Genomic DNA, 20,547 nt, shown 5'->3' on the forward strand with positions numbered 1-20,547 from the left:
ATTGTCGCAGATGCCTATGAAACTTTCTGACTTTTTTATTCCTTTTCAGATTGGTTGCCAATTGATCAGCCATGCTGTTGTTCACGCAGATTCGTCGACTGCATTTCTTGCCTGGCTGTGATCGTTCATGATACGTGCTATTGCATAGTTCAATCATTATTGCATACCCTTTCTCATACTACTTAAAGCTGCTACACCTGATTTGAGAGGACTACACCAATGAGTACTAAATTTGTTGCAGCAGTTATGAGTCACGAAATCTTTTGGTTACATATGTTATGACATTGTTGATGCAATGGTGCACGCCCATTTTGGTCACTGTGAATGTTTGCTATTGTTATAGACCTTCTAAACATTTGCATTTTTATTTACCATTGATAATTTCTTATATTTATACCAAGTCAACGTGATACGAGACAATAGTTCGTTCGATCAACGTAATTTATAATATAATTTATCTCTGTTATATAGATCAAGATGTTCATGGTTCTTACTATATATGACCCGTGCGGTAGCACGGGTGAAAAGTCTAGTTTTTTTAATATGAGCAAGAGTTTAATCGTTTTAGTTTTTATCTCTATTAAAAAAGTACGTCCACTAAATTAACGATTTATTAGAAGGGAAATGCAAGTAAAGTTAAAACGTATATTGCACATTCAAATGTATATTTAGTTATATAATCAGTTTTTATGTTGTCTCCAGTAACCGAAACAATTAAAATGGTATAAAAGATTTTATGTTGTCTCCAGTAACCGAAACAATTAAAATGGTATAAAAGATTAATTGTGGAATGATTTTTTTGGCCATAAATGTTGACATATATCTTGAAAAAATTATACATAAAATAATATAATTTTAGTATTCTATTAATTGTTTGGAGTAAATGATGGCATATGATCTTGTCCGTGTTTATACCACTTTGTCTTCTTCTATGAGTTCTGGGATTGTGAAGGGTATGATTGTGTGGGTGTTGAGGAGGCTAAAATGGTCATTATAGTGGGGTTTGGTGCGTTTCTCGTACAGATAGTGATAAGTGGTGGTTTTGTATACTCTCTTGTACATCGGTATGTATTGTGCCAATTTATAAAAAAAATATTGTATCAATTCATAGATACAGTGCATTAGTTTAGATCATTCTTTTTTTCTTTTTTTTTTTTAATAGAATTCTGAATCAAAGTTGAAAAGCAAGTTGTTTGTTTAATAGATATATGTAAATAACAGATTTGACAATATAAAGGAGAGTTGTGTTAGGATTAGACATCCGTAACTTCTCATTCAATGGTTCATATTGAGATATAACTCTTTACCCCTCATCGTACGTTGACATGTCTGTCTAACCAGCGGCGAAGTTCGCAAAAAATTTATGCAGGGGCCAACTATAAAGAAGAATTTTTTTTGAAAACATACGTATTAAATTTAAGGATAAAATATATTTTAAGTCCTATAAATTATAATTTTTTAGGTTTAGTCCATAAAAAAATTATTCAATTTTTGTCTCAGTTTTTTAAAATTTTACAAAAAAAAAAGTGTTTTTAGTCTTGAATTTAATCTATAACAAAAAATTAAGGACTAAAATTAACAAATCTTAGAAACTTAACATAAAAATCGCTATTTTAAAACGTTGGGCAAAATGCATTTGAAGAACTCAATTTCATCAATAACTGCATGTTTAATAATAGATTAGTAATGTCTTTTCAAATGTAAATAAATAGGTTATTTGCAAGATACTCATTGTCCATTTAATTTGTATACGACTATTGTCTTGATAATTTTTATTGTTGAAAAAGGTTTCTCATTGTTGTTATTGAGACCGAAAGTATCAAACCAATACAAATAAATCTATCAATTTTGTAGTAGTTTTTTTACTTTATTATTTATGCTAATTTTTGCAATTAAACTTGTTTGGGGTAGCTCAATGTTTATTATTTGCGGTAGCCGGATATAAATACATACCGACTAATTCAAGAATAATATTTTTTTTGGGGTAGCCAAGGCTACCCCTCCCATATGAAGGGCTACGCCCCTGTGTCTAACGACGTGAAATTCATTGTATCATTCAACTTTAGATGTTGAGCAAAATAAACGATTGATTCAATGACATATGACCAGATAGTTGAATATGAATATAAAACTAACCATGTGTCTAGGCATTAGCATTTATACATGAGTTAAAACAAATCCCTTATATAACAAGACGATGTCTCACACTTGCTAAGTCAAATGATCATTTTCCCTCATAAAAGAAAAAAATCAAATGATCATTTTTGGAGTGCACGTCGAAAAAACATTAAACATAGAATAAAACCAAATCTTATATTGAATAATACCTCAAAAAAAAAAAAAAAAACCATGTTGTTTGCCAATCAGACGTGCGCAAACCGGGGAGATTTTATTCAACATCTATCCCCAAACAACTTGTTCCAAATTTTTGAAAAGAAGGCCGTCATGTATAATTACTGAACAAGCATGACTTGCAGAATACTTTCCTCCATTGTAATGCTTCCATATCCATCTATCCCTAACACCTTGATTCACAACCATGTTTAACTTAGTGAACATATTCATCTCTCACTGAAATAACTCCCTCCACCATGACCCTGCCCACTTCCCCTCAATCCACTCCCCCATCTCCTCCACGTATGCATTTCAAATATTTGAAACTGATATAAGCCGACTAAATCTTGAAGCCAATGAACCACCGTCATTCCAACTATTATACCAGAGATATGTTTCCCCTCAGTTCTCGACCAACTTCGATATTGGGTTTGATAACCATCCACGTACAACACCACTATCCTCCCGTCCAACGAGTTAATAGCCTTCCACCATATAATGAGGGATAGGAACTTTTCACACTTGGCTGTGTGTATGGTGTTCTAATCCCCACCCCCTCTCTCTTTAATTTTCTTACACAAAAATTCCCTTGCTATGCACAACATTACAACGCAATCATTTGCAACAATGAAGTTAACACTCATCTTCTTTGGTCACATGGCTGAGAATCTGACGCATTCTTGATGCTGCAAATATAACATGTTATAGAAACTAAAAGAATAAGAATTTCATAAAGAAAATTAATAAATAACTACTTTGAAGTAAATGCCAGAGGTTCTGCAATCAAAAGTTCTGACGTTCTATCAAACTGCTAGGTTCTGCTATTCCATAATAAATAACAAGCATAAATTCAGAATTCTGACTCGTATTTTCACGTCCCTAAAAGACTGATACTCTAAAAGAACAAAGGTTTATCAGTGAAGAAAAAGAAAGAGACTCACCAGTACATAGTGTCTCCAGAAGAAACTACCTTCTTGCACGATCTTTTCCAAAATCTCAATCTGTTCTTCACCTTCTCCTATTCGGAGGATAAGATTAGATAGCTAAATTGTTTATTACTAAGAAATCGTGAGAATTATAATAAAATAGAATTAGAACATACCAAATATAGAGTCAATCACATTAACCATGTTCCACCAATGATGAAGGATCGTTATCCGATGCATCCAAACCAGTTTTATCCACAGTGGTTTCCTCAAAGGAATGGCTAAGGCTTTCTTTTACCTGCATTGAGAAACCAATTAACAAGAAAGAAATTACTTAAACGAGAGGAAAAAAATTGCTTTTACAAATAAAATAATAAGTGGATATCAATGTATGGTTTTAAGACCAAGTCCAAAATTAAAACAAAAACAAGATGGCAGGTATACCTCTTGAATTAGGGAAACGGAATCAAAAGATCTGCAGTCGTCAGAACATCCTTTGCTAGGTTTAGACATGTCTACGGTTGTCCATATCATCACTGCCTTTTGTGAGTGTAAAGTCGAGCACTCTTTTTGCAGGCTTAAAACATGACGCAGACTTTTGGGAAGTCATTTTCTGAAGGTTAACATCAGAGCCAAGCAACAATCTCTCAGGTGCTGACTGTGCAGGAGTATGTGTCAACATACTATCCGTAAAAGAGACAACTTTCAAATCAGGGCTTTCAGCGCGACTAACAGAATGTGGAGGGTATACTGGTGTATTCGTAACATTTGGTTAAATACTCATGGACAATGATTCGTTCTGCTTACCGCTTTCTGGCTTAAGATTTTACTCTCACAATCAGACAATGTTGTACATTCTTTCTACCGCATGCTTTCACTTTCTGTGCTATCTAGGAAGTCTAACTCAAATCTAAGTTGTTCACCGACAGTTCAATTTCAATGGATGTTGATGAAAGTTACAAGCTCTTTGGCTATAAGGATGTGTTGGAATATCAGAACCCTTATATCCACACAAAAAAAAAAATTATCAAAATTAAATTGATGAAATCAATTCTTTTTCAGAAATCATACTTTCAAACTTCTCTACTTGAAGAAAAAAAAAATCTGAGTAATACACAAAGAAAAGCAGTTGAAAATCAGTAGCCATAAAATCTCATATACTTTCTCACAATAAAAATTAATCAGAATGTTACCTTAGGATGTAGATAATAGAAATTAATCAGCCTGGAATTAAAATATCGTCTAATAGCCATGTAAGCAGATTGTTCCGACTTCAGAGTGATCTTGTACAACTTCAAATAACAAGTTGATCTTCAAATCCGGCTTCAAACATAAGCTCTTCTTATCAACATAAATAACCATTTCAATTTCTATTCCTTCAGGGAGTATATACTTCTTCTGCTCTAGAATTTAACTGAATAAAACACACTACAGACGCAGTCACTTCCTTAAACCATCAATCAAAGGAAAAAGATCCTCTATAGTCTAAAATTCAATTGAATATGGTGCATTTTAATGTTAACAATCTTGGATCGCGGAAAATAGCATTTCGTTCAAATTTCTTTGCGCTACATATTTTAAACTGTTTTAACAAAATAGTGTATTTTTACTATTATTAGGGGTAATATTTTTTTATTACGAGAAATCTTTTATTTTTATTAGTAAGTTGAATTCGACTCATTAGCTCATTAGGTTAGAATAGTCTATATAAACATGCATGTTATTGGTTGTGCATTTTTTTTTTTTGAAGGAGGTTGTACATTATTTATAACATGAAATAAGTTATTATTCAGTTTTCACATAACTTATAGAGATTTACGACATATAGTACATCTCCAGTAGAATCTTACCTTTGACAGATCAAGTATGGCACAAAAACACAAACTGTTCATAGTGTTTTTGACAGAATTTAATAGAGTAAAACCACTTTAATCTCACCCTGCAACGATGGAGATTTTTCATGCCTTGCATTTAAACTAGCATTGTTTTGCATTGGTTTTCCAAAAGAGTGACCAATGCTCTCTTCTACCTGCATTGAGAAACCAAGTTACATGAACGAAATCATTTCCAAGAGAAAAATGTCTATAATAATTTGTGAGAAACATATTTTAAAACTCTTCCATGATTTTCTGAAGTGCGTATGTGAAAAAAAAAATTATACACAAGCTTATGTTGAATTTTAACAATTATTAAAACTAGCCAAAAACTAAAGATTTCTGGAAAAATGTCAACTTGTCATTAAAAAAATGCATAGTCCAACCTATAATTTGCGAATGCATAGAAAGATCTATCATAAAATAGTGAAACAGATTAACATTCTACATTACAGGAAGAAAGACTTGTGACAATTTGGGTAAAATGAATGATATACTTACTTCAACATCTTGCGTGTAACGCAATGTTAGCATCGTTAATTTTTTGGGTTACTGAATTGAATATCCTTCATGTTACTGAATTGAATATCCTTCATGTCCTTCGTGTAACGCAATGTTAGCATCGTTAATATTTTTTTAGTAGGATTAATATTTTATTTTTATCGGTAAGCTGTATTCCGCCCATTAGCTCATTAGGTTAGAATACTCTATATAAACACGCTATTGGTTGTGCATTTTTTTATTTTTGAAGGAGGTTGTACATTATTTATAACTTGAAAAAAGTTATTATTCAGTTTTGACATAAGCATATAAAGATCTACAATATATAGTACATCTCCAGTAGAATCTTACCACTTACAGATCAAGTCTGGCACAAACTTCTCCAAAAACTCAACCAGTTTTCAGTTCTTCTACAGAGAGATGACAGCTAAACATGATTAGTTAGCTACTCAATTTATTAATAACAAGAATCCAAACATACTAATCTTATCAAAACACAAACTGTTCATAGTGTTTTTGACAGAATGTAATAGAGTAAAACCACATTAATCTAACCCTTCAATGATGGAGATTTTTCATGCCTTGCATTTAAACTAGCATTGTTTGGATTGGTTTTCCAAAAGAGTGACCAATGCTCTCTTCTACCTGCATTGAGAAACATAATTTAAAACTCTTCCATAATTTTCTGAAGTGTGTAGGTGAAAAGAAAATACTATACGCAAGCTTATGTTGAATTTTAACAATTATTAAAACTAGCCAAAAACTAAAGATTTCTTGAAAAATGTCAAGTTGTCATAAAAAAATTGCATAGTCCAACCTATAATTGTGAATACATAGAAAGATCTATCATAAAATAGCTAAACAAATTAACATTCTACATTAGGAAGAAAGATTTATGACAATTTGGGAAAAATGAATGATATACTTACTTCAACATCTTGGGTGTAACGCAATGTTAGCGTCGTTAATTTTCTGGGTTACTGAATCAAATATCCTTCATGTTACTTTTCTCTTTCAATACATGTGAAGACTGCATTGGGCTCACATTTGTTCTATACTCTATGGCAAATTCAATATGAAAGATTGAATTGTTCCAACGAAGCCAACCAAGGCGGTGGGATACTCCGAAGCATGGTGCAATATTCAATATTCAAGAATTTAAGTTTATCCAACAACTCATCCACCACACATGGAAAACTCTCGAGCCTACAGCAGTGTAAAAGGTCAAGTATTTCAAAGGAATCCAACTTGAGAGGTAGAATACTCCTAAGAGCGCTACAACTTGTAACAAGTGGCAAACTCTCAAGACTACAACAACATGAAAGGTCAAGTGTTTCTAGTGAATCTAACTTCAGAGGTGGAATACTCCTTAGATCGGTACAGCCTCTAACATTCATGGTTTTAAGCTTATTACCAAACCCATCTACCATAGGTTGCAAAACTCTCAAGACCTGTACAATCTGAAAGATCCGGTTCTTCTGTAGAAGGGAACATGAGAGATGGAATAATTTTGATTTTTGTGCATTTTATAACCCTTAAGATTTTAAGTTCTCCAACATATCTATTCACCATGAGAGCAAAGCTTTCTGGAGCGTCAAAGTATGAAAGATCGAATTCTTCTGGTGAAGCCAAACGGAAGGGTGGAAAACTTCAGATTTGGGCGCAATGTACAAGTCTCAAGATTTGAAATTACCAAAACAACCAATCGATTTATCAATTGCAATTAGTTTCTTACAACTTTGAATTGAAAATGCTTCTATGTTTGGGAGACCAGATATATCAGGTATTTGTGCTAAAAGATCACTATTATCAAGATTTAAAACTCATATTCCGGAACTTCTGCAACAAAACCAAAATGAAAATAGAAAAACATGCAAATAAGTAAGAAATATATGAATAATATTAAATCAGATTTATTAATATAAGATCAGAGATATAAATATGTTACACTTGCCATTGTGAGAAATCCCTTCCACTCAAATGGATTTGATGAAGGATGCTTGCAATTGATATTGCGTTTGTGAATGAGAAGATGGAAATCTGATGAAGGATGTTTGCGACATTTCAGCACTCTTAGAGTATTTGGAAGATGTTTGTGATTTTAGAAAAGCAAACATCATTACTAAAAATGAGTGTTTTTCAGATTTACCATTTTTTTGAAGCTTCCCATTCTACTCTAACCCGACAGTCGAAAAGTATGATTTTAATTTTACCTGTTCCCTGTAAACAAAAAAGGACAAATCAATGAAATGAATATATGCTAGAACTTTTTTTAACAGATATGGTAGAACTTTATACCACGTATTTAAAGATCGTTAAATATTTTTAAGAGTCTAATTTATATAAATTGTCAGTGTTAAAACGTTATACACATGAATTCCATGATGTGTTGTCACATGAGTTAATGAGATATGATAAGTCATGTGTTTTTAATTCATTAAATAATATGACAACACATAATTATATATATATAATTTATGAAATTACAAAAAAAAAAAAAATTATGAAAGAAGAGAATTTAATGTTATTTCAAGAAGAGATCTGTTCCATTGAAAAGCATGAATAGCAAGCCGCCATTGTTGAATATCTAAGCTTTGCGATTGATTTTTGAAAAAAAGTTTATGTCTTTAATTTGATTTTTGTTTGGGAAGAGATTGACGACAGCAACAACGATTCTTATAGCTGCATAAATGGTACAAAACTGGAAATCATAATTCTTGGGAAGTAAGAACAGCAACACTCATAGGAGGCAAATCGTTGTTCAGAAATATAACCCATTTTCTTGTTCAAAAGAATAATAATAATAATAACCCCTTTTTGGTGTTTTAGGTTAAAGAAGAATTGGTATTTTAGGTCAATTACACATGGTTTTGCAAAATTGAATGGAACATGAAAAGGTTATGCATGCTATTGATCTAGATTCAGAAGGTTGAGAAATGTAAAAAAGAAAATGTCATATGAACAAAGAGATGAAGAGATGTGGAAGTTTAGAGATCACTGCAGGAAAGAGATGAAGAGGCCGTGTGAGAGAAAGGGGAAAGGAAATAGAATCATGTGCAATTACTCTTGTGTTAAGCTTTTGAATCTGCACCTTACGATTTAATCCAATGGTCAATATTAATTCCTCTCACCTCTCATTATAAGTAGTGCTCTCATTTGATACACCCTCGTATAATATAGAGGGCATATCAAGTGAGAGGAGTTGTTATAGTGAGGATATATATATATATATATGTGTGTGTGTGTGTGTGTGTGTGTGTGTGTGTGTGTGTGTGTGTGAAAAAATTACACTGACAATGAATATAAATTAAATTCATACAAAGGTAAATAATTGTGATCTTATGACAATTAGTAACATTAATAATGCAGAAAGCCAAAAGGGAACTCTAGAATTAACAACAGGAATCAAAGTTAAAGATGAAAAACTAAAACATCCATATCACTATTAGTGAATAACATTAGCAACACAAATCCAACCAACAAATACCATGCAATGCAAAGCATTACCAATATTGATTTGCAATGCCACAAATAACATACCTTATCATTCAACAAAAGCCATTCATTAATCTCCTTTGATCACATTGCTGAGAAGCCTCGGTCGAACTGAGTCCAAATCTAATGCATTCGTAACACTGGAAATATAAAAGGTTTTATAAACTACAAGCAGAAGAACATAAAGAGAATTAGAACATACTAATAACATCAATAGTTTTGCTATTCCATCAAACTGCTAAGTTCTACTATTCCATTATCTCCATGATACTCTAAAAGACAAAGGTTTAATCAGTAAAAAAAAATAAATGGACCCACCAGTACATAGTGTCTCCAGAAGAAACCACCTTCTTGCAAAGCCAGTCTGGCACAATCTTTTCCAAAATCTCAATCTGTTCTTCAGCTTCTCCTATTTGGAGGACAAGATTAGTTAGCTAAATTGTTTATTACTAAGAAATCGTGTACATCATAATAAAATATAATTAGAACATACTAATCTCGACAAAATCTAAACAGTTTATCATTACCTTTAGCAAGAGCTCCTCTTTTGTGATTGAAATTCTTTTGACAGAGCCAAATATAGAGTCATTCACATTAACCAGTTCCACCATTGATGAAGATTGTTATCCGATGCATCCGGACCAGTTTGATCTATGTTGGCTTTCACAAAAGAACGAGTAAAGTTCTCGCCTATTTGTTTGGAGAAATCAATTACTTTCATGAGAGAAAAAAATGCTTTCAAAATAAAAAAAATATATTTAAGGAAAATAATGTCGATCAGATGCGAAGTGTGGAAGTAAGGGATATTAGATATCAAGAATATGCTTAAGTATGAACTGTGAAAAAATTTCTTTTACAATAAAAAAGTTTTAAGGAAAATAATTTTAATTGCTGCGCTTACAAGAGATTCCGCTAAGCTCTAGAGAACGTCAAATCATCATAAGTTGGAGTGATGAATCCTGGCCCCTTCTTCTATAACGATGATAGAGACGGAATAGAGAGCCACTCAAGAGATCGTGACGAATAGGGACCAAAGCAGCACCAGATTCAAGACTAAATCCACTGCGCTACCAGAAAACCTCGATTCGGAACACCAACCGAATCCTCAACTGACTTCGGAACAGGTTCGAGAGCTACTACTAAAATCCCAGTTTTTGCAACAACAGTTGCGTGAATAAGAGTCAAGAAGACCTTATGAAAATTGAACATTATCGCCTTCCTTACAGCAGTAGCTGTAGTAGTAGCTGTGGGAATAGTCGCCAAATAGACTGAATTAGTCTTAGTGCCGTAGTAGGATTACCTTCGTCACCTTCCCTCTGTCTCTTAACTGCTGAATCCATAGAAACCTTGGCTTAGTGCCAGAACTGTAAGCGGCGGATGGGACACGTAGCTTACCGAATCAGTTGCGACACCGATGGGAATGCATGCTACGAAAGATAGGGTTGAGTCTGAAACATCAACCGTCTACTCAATATCCTTGTACGAGTCCACAATCACTACACGATTGTGTGATTCATATCCACCAGTGCAGATCCTTGCTCATTAGTGAGAAAATGGCTTAGCAGTGTATTCTCGGCATCGATACACAAACTCCTGGAAAGGTAAAGTGCATCAGATGCAAAGTTTGGAAGTAAGGGATATTCGACATCAAGAATATGGTAAGTATGAACAATTATAAACACACAGCACAAGCATATAGTTGTGAAATGTGAATGAACAAGATATTTGAATGGAGCAAGAACATGTGAGAATAATAAGAACATGTGAGAACAATTATAAACACACAGCACAAGCATATAGTTGTTATTAAATCCATTTCTTGTAAACCCATTAAACAAACTATTTGATGCAGCCAATCGAATAAATTGACTAAACCAATAATACAAGTGTGTTAGAAATAAAAACCATCACTTCTATAATTTTTGTATAACCATCCTTGATGTTTTACTCTAAATCATCGAATTGTTTCTCACCCAATATGTTCATTATCTTATAACAATCTCTAAAGCTCCTCTTTTTCATGCATGAATATATGATGAGTACCCCATTTACTAGTTAGAATTTAACATGAACTACTAAATATCAGGAAAATAAATTGCTTTCTTTGCATGTTCTCCGGCAAGGATAGATTGAAAGGAACAAAATAGAATAACAAGTGAATATCAGATTATGACTTTAGGGATAAGTCAAAAATTAAAACCAAAACTAGATAGCAGGCGCATACCTCCTAAGGTGAACAAACAGAATCAAAAAGATTTGATGTCCTCAGAACATCCTCTGCTAGGTTTAGACATGTATACTCTATTATCATCACTGCCTTCTGTGAGTGTAATGTTGAGCCCTCCTTTTGTAGGCTTAAAACACGGCGCAGACTTTTAGGCAGTCATTTGCTGAAGCTTAACATCAGAAGCCAGCAACAATCTATCAGGTGCTGATTGTGCAGGAGTGTATGTCAACAAACTATCCATACAAGAAACAATTTTCATCAGGGCTTTCAACGTGGCTAACAGAATGTGGAGGGGAGATCTTATGTACTTGTGTATTAATAACATTTCGTTGAATACACATGGACAGTGATTCCTTCTGCTTGCCTCTTTTTACATTGTTACTCACACAATTAGACAATGGTGTACATTCTTTCTGCCATGTGCTTTCACTTTCTTGTTTACCAGCCAGTCAGATTCAAGATTGTCCAGATTCTTTCCAAATTTTAGGGGGATGAAGTAGAAGAGGGTGAGGATCACATCTCAGAGGCACCTGTGTCTTCCAACAAGATTGTGGATCCACAGGTTATTCAAAAGTGGGCTAACACGCTGGTGCTCATCCATCCCTCCTATGGTTATACCGGTCACAGTGATGGAGGAAACTCTCAGCCATGACAAGAGACCGGAGATGGAAGAGGACAATGTTGAAACCATCGTATCAGACTTTGAGCAGCACTATCTAAGTCTATCAGAGAGTACTAAGGAGGAGAAAAAGACGAAGAAGCATGTGAACAAAGTGAAGCCTGCTAACTTTAACTCAGCCGGAGTGAGGACCAGTGCCCAAAAGTGTACCTCCAAAGTTGCCTTGGCAGCTACGAAATAGTTGGTTCATTTGCCAAAGAATAGCTAGGAATATCAATACTTTTTGTACCATCTTTCTGGGGATAGATCTGAATTTTCTTTTCACAGATTCTTCACTATGTGACTCTGTTGTATTGGTTCAGGCCTCTCCTGTCTTTTATATTTTAGTGCTTTGATCAAAAAAAGATTCATGGGATGATAGAGAGTTTTCACATGATGAAAAGCTCTGAACTTGCTCAGTCTCGCTAGCAACATTCTTATGAGAAAAGTTTCTTTTAAAAGATGGACTCAGCAGATGTAAGTTGTTCAGTAGACAGTTCAATTTCATTGGAAGTTGATGAACGTTCCGTTGACAAATTTACAGGTCCATCTTTGAAAATCAAGTTAGAAGGTACATCTTGGAATATCTGTCCCCTTATATCAACATTCAAATGGAAAATCAAAATTAAAGTGATGAAGAAAAAAAAAAATTACATACTTCTAAGAACAAAAATAAATATAGCAGAACCAGGCCCAAAGAATAGCAGTTGTCAAAAGGTAAGCACAGCCAGTTGCCAAAAAATCACATTTAATTTCTCATAATTGTCAACAACATTTTCAATCAAGTATAACATGCTTAACGCTTACATAATCATCAATATATTTTCAACTAAATATCATATAATACCTTATTACTATCATTAAAACATTTTTAATTAATTATGACATGTTTACATCTACCTACCATATGGAATCACAAATCACAGCATAGAGTACATGAGCATAGGAGAAGTTTCTGAAAATAAAACACACTACCGGTATTCCAAAAAGAAAAAAACACTATCATCTAAGTCCAAATCATATTATTCAAATCAGGATGAGCTACACCCCTTGTCTAAACTAAGATCCAATGGGACAAGAAACAAAGATGAACGGTACAAAATTGCATAAAACTTGTAAAAAAAGGATTAGTTTATTTACAGCATCATAACAAAAAAATGGCAGTTTGGCCTTAAAATTTTCCAAATTCGCAACTGTTAAATTTTCATTTTGTATAAAACTGGAAAATTACAAAGAGACATAAACTATGAGAAACTTACATTCTGTTCAGTTTCATCAGGTTGTCTTTGGTAGTTGTCATATGCTTCAGCATCATGCACAAACAAGCTAGTATTGGACAAAAACAGCTCGCGACTTCTGCATTTAAGAAGATAATACCCATTTTCAAAACACGTTCAAAAACCATTGATATGTGAATGATCGGGAACAGATAACAGACATACCTCATACAGTCTGTTGGGCAGCCAAACTGGCATCACTCTCGTCCATTTTTTTCTTCTTCCATAGTCCTGATGCAATAATCAAGTGGCGATGCTTCTTGTAAGGGGAAAAAACAGTTCACCTGCTTTTCAATCTCTTCCTCAATTGGCATTTTATCAGATTCTTCCTCTAGCAAAGCCTTCATTTGGGAAGTGCATGTCTATAGATACAATTCTTACCACCATTTGGACATGACCAAAACCAACCATATTGCTTCCTCTCTACCGCATCCAAAAAGTGTTTGCATACCTAAACAAAGTACATTAACAATGCACAGAGGTTATTTCCCGTTAAATAAGTAAGAACGAAAATATAATTTAAATAATAAACAAAAATTAAACATTAAAAAGAAGCCTCAAATTAGCCATAAAAATGAAAGGGGGCAGACATTCCAGCATAGAGTACCGGTATTCCAAATATCAGTCCCTTCCTTAATCTATCATTAAAAGGGGACTGACATTCCAGCATAGAGTAGATGAGCTAGGAAATGGATCGTTTATAGTCTAAGTGCATATTTGGTTTCACGGTGAGTTGGCCGAAATCAAGGTGGCACCGTGATTTTGTAAAAGCTCCAAAGCGTAACTTATGCAAAATCACGGTGGCACAACGTCATTCTGTCAAACTTACAATGAATCCATACATACACAAAACAGTATCATCGATTACAGAAATCCAAAAAATACCGTTTAGAACGGCCGTAATCGACACAAAATGTCATGGCACCCCCATCTTTCACAAATTGGCCATGGCAGTTGTCAAAAGTATGCCAGCGCAATCCATATTTGACAAAACTCAGTCTAAAATAATTTGAGAAAATGACACTCATGTGTCGGTGTAAAATTATTTTAACCTATGAAGCATGGACACTCATGCATCGACATCGATAATAATTTGAGAAAATGACATCATTCATTATAACCACATGTGTCGGTGTTGTATCAGACACTAACACAGTTCGAACACCAAACACACCTTCAATCATAAATGTTTGTGCCATAAGTTGTTGCTGTTACAGTCTCCAAAAACAATTAAGGGAAATAATGTGAGGTCTTCAATAATTGTAAGGAAATCCCAAAAGAGTAATCAAAGCTTCCACCATTATCTTTTGAAAGAGCTCTCTAGGGAGAGGAGGGCAAAAATTCAATATTTCAGCATAAACATACAAACCTATAATTGTGATTTGGTAAATACATAGACAAATCTAAAATAAAATCATGAAACAAATTAACATCCTACAACACTACGGAAACCTTTATGACAATGAATAATATACTTACTTCAACATCCCGAGTGTAACACAATAGCATCATTCTCTGGTGAATTGAATATCTTTCATGTTAATTTTCTCTTTCAATACATGGATTCCACTATTCTGAAAAGGGAATCCAAAGTCAACCTCTGCATGGTTCCACTTATTTTCTAAAAGTGCTTTGTCGATATTATCATTGAAATTTTCCATTTGCAAATGAAAAAGATGCAAATGATACGTATTTGGCTGTGGTTTTGTATCATCTGTATAGAAAAATGTATTGCCGTTGATGATCAATCTTACAGCACGATAGTGTGAATCATCCCATGTGAATGGAGAAACAACACAGAGAGCTATGTCAGGAAACTTGTTACGAAACCAGAAGGAAATTGACAATCCTGCCTCGTATATGTGGTCGAACCACTCCGGAATTTTTGGCACCCGTGGCAAACAAAACCAAGTGTTTCCTGCCTTATGTAATTCCTGTCAATAATAAATAATTAATTTAAGTTTAACTATATCAAAAAGAATATAAAATACATTACAAATAAAAATAAAATAAATCATAACCTGATTTAGTAATTTGCTTTTGCACGACGAAGTCAACGACATGCAGTTTACTGCAGATAACATTCTTAAGCATGGAGGAATCACTTTAATTTCCTGAAGTTCCTTACAATCATCCAAGACGAGTTTCCATAACCCATCCACCACAAGTGAAAAACTCTTAAGACTATAACAACATGAAAGGTTAAGTGTTTCTAGCAAATCCAACTTGAGAGGTGGAATATTTCTGAGATTGTGACAACCTTCAACAAGCAAGGTTTTAAGTTTCCCAAGAAACCCGTCCATCACAATTGGAAAACTCTCAAGACTATGACAATATGAAAGGTCAAATGTCTCCAGTGAATCCAACTTGAGAGGTGGAATACTCCTGAGATTCCGACAACTATTAACATTGAGGGTTTTAAGTTTTCCAAGAAACCCGTCCACCACAATTGGAAAACTCTCAAGACCGTGACAATGTGAAAAGTCAAGAGTTTCTAATGAATCCAACTTGAGGGGTGGAATACTCCTGAGATTGCGACAACTACTAACATTTAGGGTTTTAAGTTTTCCAAAAAACCCGTCCTCCACAATTGGAAATCTCTCAAGACTATGACAATGTGAAAGGTCAAGTGTTTCTAGAGAATCCAACTTCAGAGGTGGAATACTCCTTAGGTTGTCAAAACTACTAACATTCAGGGTTTTAAGTTTTCCAAGAAACCCGTCCACCACAGTAGGAAAACTTTCAAGACTATGACAATGTGAAAAGTTTAGGGTTTCTAGTGAATCAAACTTGAGAGTTGGAATACTTCTGAGATTGCTACAACAACTAACATTAAGGGTTTTAAGCTTTCCAAGAAACCCATCCACCATAATTGGAAAACTCTCAAGACTATGACAATGTGAAAGGTCAAGTGCTTCTAGTGAATACAACTTAAGAGGTGGAATACTCCTGAGATAGCAACAACTACTAGCATTCAAGGTTTTAAGGTTTCTAAGACACTCATCCAACACAATTGGAAAACTTTCAAGAATATGACAATGTGAAAAGTCGAGTGTTTCTAGTGAATCTAACTTGAGAGGTGGAATACTCCTTAGTATGCGGCAACTATTAACATTCAGGGTTTTAAGTTTTCCAAGACACCCGTCCACAATAATTGGAAAACTCTCAAGATTATGACAATGAGAAAAGTCAAGGGTTTCTAGTGAATCCAACTTGAGTGGTGGAATAGTCCTTAGATTGCAGCAACTACTAACATTCAAGGTTTTAAGTTTTCCAAGAAACTCATCCACCACAATGGGAAATCTTTCAAGACTATGACAATATGAAAGATCAAGCGTTTCCAATGAATCTAGCTTAAGAGGTGGCATGCTCCTGAGATTGCGACAACTATTAACATTCAGAATTTTAAGTTTTCCAAGTAAGTCATCCACCACAATTGGAAAACTTTCAAGACTGTGACAATGTGAGAGGTCAAGTGTTTCTAATGAATACAACTTTAGAGGTGGGATACTCTTGAGATAGCAACAACTACTAACATTCAAGATTTTAAGATTTCCAAGAAAATTGTCCACCACGGTTGGAAAACTTTCAAGACTCTGACAATGTGAAAGATCAAGTGTTTCTAGTAAATCCAACTTGAGAGGTGGAATAGTCCTTAGAATGCGGCAACTACTAACATTCAGGGTTTTAAGTTTTCCAAGAAACCCGTCTTCTATAAATGGAAAACTCTGAAGATTATGACAATGAGAAAGGTCAAGTGTTTCCAATGAATACAACTTGATAGGTGGAATACTCCTGAGATTGCAACAACTACTAACATTAAAGGTTTTAAGTTTTTCAAGACACTTGTCCACCACAATTGGAAAACTTTCAAGACTATGACAATATGAAAGGTCAAGTGTTTCTAGTGAATCCAACATGAGAGGTGGAATACTCCAGAGACTTCGACAACTATTAACATTCAAGGTTTTAAGTTTTCCAAGAAACGCATCCACCACAATTGGAAAACTCTGAAGACTATGACAATGTGAAAGGTTAAGTATTTCGAGCGAATCCAACTTGAGAGGTGGAATACTCTTGAGATTGCAACAATTGTTAACATTCAGGGATTTAAGTTTTCCAAGAAACCCGTCCACAACAATTGGAAAACTCTCAAGATTATGACAATGTGAAAGGTCAAATGTTTCTAGTGAATCCAACTTGAGAGGTGGAATACTCTTGAGATTGGAACAATTATTAACATTCAGGGTTTTATGTTTTCTAAGAAACTCGTCTCCCACAGTTGGAAAATTCTCAAGACTATGACAATGTGAAAGGTCAAGCGTTTCTAGTAAATCCAACTTGAGAGGTGGAATACTCCTGAGATTGCAACTATTGTTAACATTCAAGGTTTTAAGTTTTCCAGGAAATCCGTCCACCACAATTGGAAAGCTCTCAAGATTATGACAATTTGAAATGTCAAGTGTTTCTAGGAAATCAGACTTGAGAGGAGGAATACTCTTGAGATTGTGACAATAATTCACATTCAGAGTTTTAAGTTTTACAAGAAACCCGTTTACCACAGTTGGAAAACTCTCAAGACTATGACAATGTGAAAGGTCAAGTGTTTCTAGTGAATCCAACTTGAGAGGTGGAATACTCTTGAGACTGCCACAACTATTAATATTCAAGGTTTTAACTTTTCCAAGAAACCCGTCCACCACAATTGGAAAGCTCTCAAGGCTATGGCAATGTGAAAGGTCAAATAATTCTAGTGAATCCAACTTGAGAGGTGGAATACTCCTGAGATTTCGACAACTATTAACTTTCAAGGTTTTAAGTTTTCCAAGAAACTCATCCACCACAATTGGAAAACTCTCAAGACTATGACAATGTGAAATGTCAAGTGTTTCTAATGAATCCAACTTGAGAGGTGGAATACCCTTGAGATTGCAACAATTGTTAACATTCAGGGATTTAAGTTTTCCAAGAAACCCGTCCACCACAATTGGAAAACTCTCAAGACTATGACAATGTGAAAGGTCAAATGTTTCTAGTGAATCCAACTTGAGATGTGGAATACGCTTGAGATTGCGACAATTATTAACATTCAAGGTTTTAAGTTTTCTAAGAAACTCGTCTCCCACCGTTGGAAAATTCTCAAGACTATGACAATGTGAAAGGTCAAGTGTTTATAGTAAATCCAACTTGAGAGGTGGAATACTCCTGAGATTGCAACTATTGTTAACATTCAGGGTTTTAAGTTTTCCAAGAAATCCGTCCACCACAATTGGAAAGCTCTCAAGATTATGACAATTTGAAATGTCCAGTGTTTCTAGGGAAGCAGACTTAAGAGGTGGAATACTCTTGAGATTGTGACAATAATTCACATTCAGAGTTTTAAGTTTTCCAAGAAACCCGTTTACCACATTTGGAAAACTCTCAATGTAACACCCGTCTTAATTATTTAATTAATTTGATGAAGTTTAGAATATATTTATAAATATATGCTTATATGATTTATGATTTGAGTAATTTATATGATTTATGATTTGAGTAGGTTATATGATTTATGAATAAATTATGTGGAGTATATGATGTTGTGAAGTTGTTGTGTTAGTGTGACTTATTTTATTATTAAATAAAATAAGATATTAGAAATAAAATAAAAATATTAGAAGTTGGGCTGTGAGGTGGAAAGAGTAAGTTTATAGGTGAGATGAGTAATAAGGGTAAATAAATAATACAGACATAAGTGGGAAACGTTTTTACATGAAACGCTTTTGGAAAAAAGGGAGAAAAGTCAGAAGAGGAGAACCAGAGGGAGAGGCTATCGATTCTGCAATTACAAGGTAAGGGTGAGACTAATTCTCAATATTATTAAGAGTATGATTCTATAGGATGAATTTAGCATGATTAGATTAAGTTTTGGCGAGAATTGGGAATTAGGTTTAAGACCGAATTTGATGATTGATTCATGAAAAGATGTTAGGTTGATGTTAAATTAGTGTACAGAACTTAGATACACCATAAGATGATAATTAGATGTTGAATTGAGGATAGAATTAGGAGATTAAGTGAAAAGTTGGAATTTTTAGGTTTCTGGCCGTACTGACATTCATCGCTCGCACCTGCGAGCAAGAACACTCGCATCTGCGAGCTAGAACCCAGAACTCGCAACTGCGAGCAACACAACTCGCAACTGCGAGTGTCATGTGAGCTCGCAACTGCGAGCAGAATAACTCGCCACTGCGAGTAAATGCGTAGGAACCCAGAATGCACACTTTGCTCGCCATTGCGAGTGAAGTTACTCGCCACTGCGAGTTAGGCTGTTAGTTGCCCAAAATTGTCCCGATGCGATCCTTTCGCACGTGTAGTCTTGAGATGACCTTAGAAGTAAGTTAGAGAGCTGTTTAGGATGCTTTCATAAGCTTCAGAAGTCTGTTATGGTGACTGAAATTAGAAGTGTTGCTACATGAATGCTATAATGATGTTTTGTGCTATTTATATTGATGTAATTAACTCTTTATGCGAATGTTAACACATTCCAGTGTTGTCAATTGTTGTATGTTGCTGCTGTTTTCTGTTGTCGACTGTAGTGTCTTGAGGGTGCATGAGTCGGTCTATGTTGTTGGAATTTAAGAAGTTGTCCATGATTATGAGTCGTATGAGTTGTACACGTCGTTGTCTAAGTTGTTGAGAGTTGAGTTCATTGCATACTCATTAAAGTTGGGGGCTTTAGGCCCGGCAGCCTTTGTGCTCATTAAAGTTGGGGGCTTTAGGCCCGGCAGCCTTTGTGCTCACACGTTGAAGAGCCTATTATGCTCATTTTGTTGTTGATTGGTACCACATGCATTTGCATATCAAGAAGTTTCATGATGTTTAAGTTGTCAAGTTGTTGTTGAGTTGATAGAGTTGCATGGTCAAAGATGAGTTGTGTTGTCAAGTTGTTGTTGAGTTGATAGAGTTGCATGGTCAAAGGTGAGTTGTGTCGTCAAGTTGAGTGTTAAGTTGATTATGATTTGTGATGAAAATTAGTAATGGTATTTGATGATTGTATTTGTTATGAAATGAAAAATATGCTAATTGTTAATTGTTGATATGTTATTAATGTTTAAGTTGTTAAATGCATTTTATTGGATTATATGCTTAATGTATTGATTATGAAATCTCACCCCTTCTGCGTATATGTTGCCTCGACCGTGGGTAATGTACAGGTAATAAAGATTAGAGGCGTTCGTGAGTGAACTCCTCACTTGGTGTCTAGGTGCTCTGA

General features: G+C 34.5%; 1 long non-coding RNA gene and 1 pseudogene across 2 annotated transcripts; both read right to left on the reverse strand.

Moving 5' to 3' along the window:
- Positions 1 to 2,069: 2,069 nt before the first annotated feature.
- LOC146917804 (uncharacterized) lies at positions 2,070 to 6,699 on the reverse strand. The gene is made up of 6 exons (XR_015015888.1): positions 6,565 to 6,699; positions 4,454 to 5,289; positions 3,705 to 4,260; positions 3,437 to 3,558; positions 3,276 to 3,352; positions 2,070 to 3,020 (listed from the first exon to the last, which is right to left on the reverse strand). It is a non-coding gene; the product is annotated as an uncharacterized LOC146917804 (long non-coding RNA).
- Positions 6,700 to 9,132: 2,433 nt separating this feature from the next.
- On the reverse strand, positions 9,133 to 18,463 carry LOC146917805 (uncharacterized; annotated as a pseudogene). Its single transcript, XR_015016689.1, has 8 exons — positions 15,314 to 18,463; positions 14,772 to 15,226; positions 13,458 to 13,743; positions 13,275 to 13,371; positions 11,355 to 12,609; positions 10,032 to 10,723; positions 9,658 to 9,820; positions 9,133 to 9,539 (listed from the first exon to the last, which is right to left on the reverse strand). The product of XR_015016689.1 is annotated as an uncharacterized LOC146917805 (transcript).
- Between the last annotated feature and the right edge of the window lie 2,084 nt (positions 18,464 to 20,547).

This window comes from Medicago sativa, chromosome 6 (assembly GCF_051527215.1).
Source record: "Medicago sativa cultivar Bolivia chromosome 6, Bolivia_mono, whole genome shotgun sequence".
Lineage (NCBI taxonomy): Eukaryota > Viridiplantae > Streptophyta > Magnoliopsida > Fabales > Fabaceae > Medicago > Medicago sativa.